Here is a 6838-nt window from a genome sequence, read left to right on the forward strand (position 1 = left end):
CTTCTTTTCCACTCCACAGCACCACCTCTGGCCTGGAGGAGAAAGTGCAGCCTGGGACCTCTGTCCCCAGTGCCTCAACGCTGGACCCAGCTTGGGCCATTGCAGACGGGCTGGCCTCCCGGGAGCCCCATCTGAAGAGCATCAAGCAGCCCTCATGCTCCGTGGCCAGCTCCCCACTGACGCGGGGCGGGGGGGATGAATAACAGTCCCAGCCATCATGTGCATTTGCTAAAAATAAACTGACATACTTTTGCATTGGGAAACAATGTGGATTCCAAACATTCTCAAAGGGCAGAGAGGGGAAAAAAGGAAGAATGGAAATCAAGTTTTCGAGCTTAGCAATTAATTAGTGCCTGTAAACAAATGACTCATGATCTTTCCTGGCTATTTTTCTTTCCATTTTGCGTGGATTTTCGCAGAGACTCAGGGACGAATGCCAAGTGAGCTAAGCTGATAGGCAAGACAGGGCCCGGATGGGACCATCTTGAGGGGGCGTTGGCCAGTTGGAGAGTGTGAGGAAGAGGGTCAGGTGGAAGGAACACCACGTGCGATGGCTCTGAGAACTAAAAGATCTTGGCACGTCCAAGGAACACTGAGGAAGCCCATGTGGCTGGAGTAGAAGGGGTGAAAGGGTGAGGCCAGGTAGATTCATGGGACTCGGAACACACAGAGACCCTTAGTGGTATATGAAGGCATTTAGGTTTGATCTGGAAGACAGTGCGAGCCATGAGAGGGTTTTAAACCAGGAAAGAACATCATCTGATTTACATAATGGTGTCATTTATAAAACAGATAATCAGGCCTGGCCTGGTGGCTCACACTTGTAATCCCAGCACTTTGGGAGGCTGAAGCAGGTGGATCACCTGAGGTCAGGAGTTCAAGACCAACTTGGCCAACATGGTGAAACCCTGTCTCTATGAAAAATACAAAAATTAGCCAGGCATGGTGGCACATACCTGTAATCCCAGCTACTTAGGCCGCTGAGGCAGGAGAATCACTTGAAGCCGGAAGGTGAGGTTGTGATGAGTGGAGATCGAGCCACTGCACTCTAGCCTGAGCAACAGAGCAAGACTCTGTCTCAAGAAAAAAAAAAAAAATTAGAAAAATATATTCTGCATGTTCTCTGTTGTTTAGATGCTTCTGATACTTAGATTTCCCCCACAAATGATTATCTAGTGATTATATTTCTTAGGGGTTTACACATGTAATGTCTGTTTCCTCTCCCTAGAACATCAGCCCCACGATAACGGGGACCTTTCAGTCTTGTTTACATCTGTGTCCTCAGTGCCTAGACCACTGCTTCCCACACAGCAGGAGCTCAGTAAGGGCTTTTCAAGTGAATGCACACTCTGTGCAAGGTCAGAGGCCTCATTCCACCTTACAGGGCAGGGAGGTCTTCCAAGGCCAGTCTGGATGGTCCCCAGGAGAGGCAGGTTTTATTTAATTCAAAATAAGAAGTTGTTGGCTAGGCGCAGTGGCTCACGCCTGTAATCCCAGCACTTTGGGAAGCTGAAGTGGGTGGATCATGAGGTCAGAAGTTTGAGACCAGCCTGGCCAACATAGTAAAACCCTGTCTCTACTAAAAATACAAAAATTAGCTGGGTGTGGTGGTGCACATCTGTAGTCCCAGCTATTTAGGAGGTTGAGGCAGAAGAATTGCTTGAACCCAGGACATGGAGGTTGCAGTGAGCTGAGACCATGCCATTGCACTGCAGCCTAGGTGACAGAGTGAGACACCGTCTCGGAAAAAAAAAAAGGAAGTTTTATGGTTGGAACATGGATTCTGCAAGGAATTAAATTTCCCAGTAATGAAGGCTTTCCAGCAGGGCTCGTGCCCCCAGTCGGACAATAGCCCCCTCTGATTTAAGACAGTCTCTGTGCTACTCATAGACTCCACTCAATGACCTATGAGGTTGGCATGTGGTTATGCACATTGTGCAGACAGAGAAACTGAGGCCAGGGAGTGGTGACATGCTCAAGGTCACGTGGTAATAAGTGAAAGAGCCTGGCTTGGAATCCAGGTCTGACTAGAAAGTCTGTGTTCTCAAGCCCTTTTCTGAGCCACTGACCTGGGTTCCAATGCCTGCTCCACCACTTAGATGCCATGTGACCCGGGGCAAGTCACTTTGCTTTTCTGAGCCTCAGTGTTTTGCTCCATTTCATGGGAATGCAGACCCTTGCCTCGAAGGGCTGCTGGGCGTGGCAGGGAGGTCTGAGCTGGCACACAGATGTTTGAATTGCCTGCATCCCTCTTTTCCCTGCTGAGCTCCTTCCTGGGTCCTTCTGCCACTGGCCCCCTTCTTGGGCTGCTGGCCCCACCTTAGGCCAGAAGCTCCTTGGAGTCCACCCTCCAGCCGCTCCCGCTCTGCCCACTGGGTGTTGAGTCACCCATGCCATGAGCTACTTGCCCTCTGCCTGTGTTTTCTTCCTCCTTTTCTTGGTAAAACCACTGCCTTTTCTGATTGCTAAAGCTCCTCCGAGGGAGCAGGTGGGTGGCAGGGAGACCCCCTCATCCCACAGAGCCGTCTCCACCGCTTCCCCATCCTTCCCACTCTCACCACGCCAGGCTGAGGTCACTGAGCACGAGGCCTGGATAGCAGCACGGTCAAGGTTGGGGGTTTAATTAATCATCAGGGTGCAGGCAGGGCTCTGGCTGGTCCAGGGTCCCCTGTCTGGGGATAGGCTGGCGGACAGACCAGGAGAGGTCAAAGGAAATATTCTGGGACTGGTGCTGCCTGCAGCCCATGGCAAAGGTAAACATGGAAGAGCCCAGCTGAGTGCTAAGGGGTTATACATGAATGGGGACAAGGGTGGCAGAGGCAGGAGTGGGTCTTGGGAGGCTTCACGGAGTAGGTGTGTCTGGAGCCAGGTTTGTAAAGGGGAGATGAAGGAGCTCCCCTGGGCTTGAATCTCAGCTCTTCCCCTTTCCCCCTGTGTGACCTTGGTCAGGTTCATGTCCCTCTCTGAACCTCAGTTTTCTCATTTTAACAATGGAGGTGATCGGCTGGGCGCAGTGGCTCACGCCTATAATCCCAGCACTTTGGGAGGCCGAGGTGGGCAGATCACCTGAGGCCAGGAGTTTGAGACCAGCCTGGCCAACATGGTGAAACCCTGTCTTTACTAAATACAAAAATTAGTTGGATGTGGTGACGCACGCCTGTAGTCCCAGCTACTCGGGAGGCTGAGGCACAAGAATCGCCTGAACCTGGGAGGCAGAGAGTGCAGTGAGCCGAGATAACTCCATTGTACTCTAGCCTGGGTGATAGACTGAGTGAGACTCCATCTCCAAAAAAAAAGAAAAGAAAAGAAAAGGGAGATGATACTACGAACATCCCCTGCCAGAGTGTGCTGATGGCTTAGTGAGATGACGCGGATGAAGTGTACTGCGCAGGGCCTGGCACATAGCTGGCGTACAATACGTGGCCCCTGTTTTCATTCTTACTAGTGGCATAGTGGAAAGCAATGGAATTTTAGCTTCAGACAGACCCGGGTGCAGATTTCAGTTTCTGCGTCTCTCTGTTCTCCAGCAAGCTCCTCGCCTGTTTAAGCCTTGGTTTCCTCACCTGGACTTGGAGATGGTTTCACTTCATGAGGTTTGTGGTGAGGGTGAGGCATGAAATTCCTGCAGATTGCTCGGCACAGGGCTGGGCACACAGGAGGCGCTGGCTGAGCAGTGGCTGGCATCCACGGGTCTGTGGCCCAGTGGTTCAAGGAAGGGTTTGCAGATCAGGCAGACTGGGGGCTGAGTCCTGGCTCTGCTCCCATGGGCTGCCGTGGGGATTATATAGAGCCCTAGATGTAAAGTGCCCAGTTTGGCGCCTGGCACCTACCAGGTGTGTGGGCAGTGGGAATAAGATCAGGATCTTTGTGACTCTGAAGACCGGTGTTGGGCTGCCCCGACATCCTGGGTGGGAAGGTGACTTTCTTCCGTAGAAAGGTGGGGGAGGTTCTGGCCCTTTCACGGTAAGAAAACAGGCTGAGAGAGGCGAGCTCAGTAGCCTGAGGTGGACACCTGGGTCTGCTTGGCTCTAGAGCTTGTCTTTCTAAAAAGGGGGATCTCTGGGTTGGGGCTGTCCCGTGGGGCCCCCTTGAGTGTCACTGTGCATGCTGCTGGAACAGCCGTTTTTTTTTTTTTTTTTTTTTGTTTTTTTTTTTTAAGATGGCCTTACTGTCGCCCAGGCTGGAGTACAGTGGTGCAACCACAGCTCACTGCCTCCTCAGCCTCCTGGGCTCAAGTGACCCTCCTATCTCAGCCTCCCGAGTAGCTGGGACTACAAACCTGCATCATCCACCTGGCTCATTTTTAATTTTATTTTTTGTAGAGACAGGGTCTTGCCATGCTGCCCAGGCTGGTCTCAATCAGTAATCCTCCTGCTTCAGCCTCCCCCAGGGCTGGGATTACAAGCGGGAGCCATCACACCCTGCCTGGAACAGCCTTTTAGTGGCTAATGAAAGCAGGTGACACATACCGTGAAGACCGCAACCCTTAGCATGAGCTTCTGGGAACCAGCAGTGTTCAGGGCCCACCACCCCAGACTAGGGAGTGACTCTGTATGTATGGGAGGTGGCTTGGGGGTCTTGGGGTTGGGGCAGACCCCAAGAGGCCTGGCCTGGGCCTTTTTGTCTCCAGCCAGCCAGCCCCATAGCAGTCTGTCCAATTGTTTGTTTATTGTCACTATCGGGCGCTTTGAGGCATTTCTTCCAACTGTCCAGAATCCACACCTCCTTCCTATGTGTGGAGAATTTTCTGCTCTACAAGACAGATGTTCTATCTCCCACAAAGGAGGCTGTGAATGCGAGCCTCGGATTCTGTCCCTGCGGCCAGCGCGTGGATGCTTGGCTTGGCCACCCAGGTGCGCTGTCCTGGGTCTCTGGGGGAGTCCATTCAGGGCCCATCCTCCCCTGCTCAGAATCCTCCCATAGCTCCCCATTGCCCTTAGGATAAGACCCCCAGTCCTGTCCGTGTCCCACTAGGTTTGATGGGCAGGAGTTGGGGTCCTACCTTGAAGGTACCTTCTTCAGAGCCGGTGCATTTGCTGTTTCTTCTTTTACTAGATCTCATTTCACAGGTGAGGAAATGGGGCTGGAGAAGGGGCAGAGGAAACAGGGCGCGGCGGAAGGAGAATTCCAGCTGAGGTCGGGCTGGCCTCGTGGTGATCACAATCCACGCCAGAGACTGCCTCCTCCAGGAAGACTAAACAGATCCCCTTCGGAGATCTCACTTCTGCTCAGCCTGACTTAGGCGTTCTCTTGGGCATTTGGGTGGGTGTGTGTAGAGATGACATTGCCCCCACAGAGGTGGAAATTAATTCTTGGGGGGTAAAAAACATCATCTTCATGTTTTTACGCATAAAGCAAAGATAGGCTGGGCACAGTGGCTCACACTTGTAATCCCAGCACTCTGGGAGGCCGAGGCGGGTGGATCATTTGCGGTCAGGAGTTCAAGACCAGCCTGGCCAGTATGGTGAAACCCTGTCTTTACTAAAAATACAAAAATTAGAGCTACTGCACTCCAGTCTGTGTGACAGAGTGAGACCCTGTCTCAAAAATAAATAAATAGATAAAATAAAAATAAAGCAAAGAAATACATGCAAAACACAAACAGATACAGAGTATATCTGTGGCATTGACATTTCATAAGGGGGCAATTAGGAAGAAAAGGTTCTAAAAATACTCTGTAGGGGGCAGTTTAAAAAACTGAGCCAGGTGCAGCGGGTCATGCTTGTAACCCCAGAACTTTTGGGAGGCAAAGTTGGGAGGATTGCTTGAGCCCAGGAGATTGAGACCAGCCTGAGCAACATGGGGAGACCCCACCTCTACAAAAAATTTTAAAAATTAGCCGGGCATGGTGGTGCATGCCTGTGGTCCCAGCTACTCAAAACTCAGGAGGCTGAGGTCGGATGATCGCTTGAGCCCAGGAAGTCGAGGCTGCAGTGAGCAGAGACCATGCCACTGCACTCCAGCCTGTGAGACAGAGCCAGACCCTCAAAAAATAAAAAAAAATAAACACGTAAATAGAGAGAAACACTGGTTTAACTCGATGCAGTTCAGCTCACTTTTAAACAACTTGATTTGAATCTACTCAATGCCTCAACTGAATTCAACTCAAAAGCACTCCACTCCCCGTGAGCAGAACTCCACTCACCGTGTTGAGCTGAACTCAGTTTAATTCGTCTCCACTCAACCCTCCCCAGCTCAGTTTGACACAACCCAGCTCGTCAGCACAACTGACACCACCTGTCCCGAGGATGCACTCTGGCCTCCTCACTGTGCTCCGGAGGCCCTGCGGGACCTGCCCCAGCCTCCCCTGCCTGCCTGGCCTCACCTCCCATGACTCTGCCTTCTCGTCCCTGCACATCCCTCCGCTCAGCAGAGCGCAGTTCAGGTGAAAGCTCGCCTCAACCTGACTCAACTCAACCTAACTGACTCCGCTGAACTCACCGCACCTCCACTCAGCTCCGCTGGCCTCAGTTCACCTCCGCGCCACTCACGGCAATCCCACCCACCTCACTTCAGCTCACGTCAATCCTGCTCCGTGGAATGCTCAGCTCAGCCCCACCCAGCTCCTCATCTCAACTTCTACAACAAGTTTTTATTTATTCATTATCTTTTTAGAGATAGGGTCTTGCTCTGTTGCCCAGCTTGGAGTGCAATGGTGAGACCTAGCTCACTGCAGCCTTGACGTCTTGGGCTCAAGCAATCCTCCTGCCTCAGCTTCCTGAGTAGCTGAGACTACAGGTGCATGCCATCATGCCTGGCTATTTTTTAAATTTCATTTTTTGTAGAGACAGGGTCTTGCCATGCTGTCCAGGCTGGTCTCAAACTCTTGGCCTCAAGT

The sequence above is a fragment of the Saimiri boliviensis genome, chromosome 9 (assembly GCF_048565385.1).
Source record: "Saimiri boliviensis isolate mSaiBol1 chromosome 9, mSaiBol1.pri, whole genome shotgun sequence".
NCBI lineage: Eukaryota > Metazoa > Chordata > Mammalia > Primates > Cebidae > Saimiri > Saimiri boliviensis.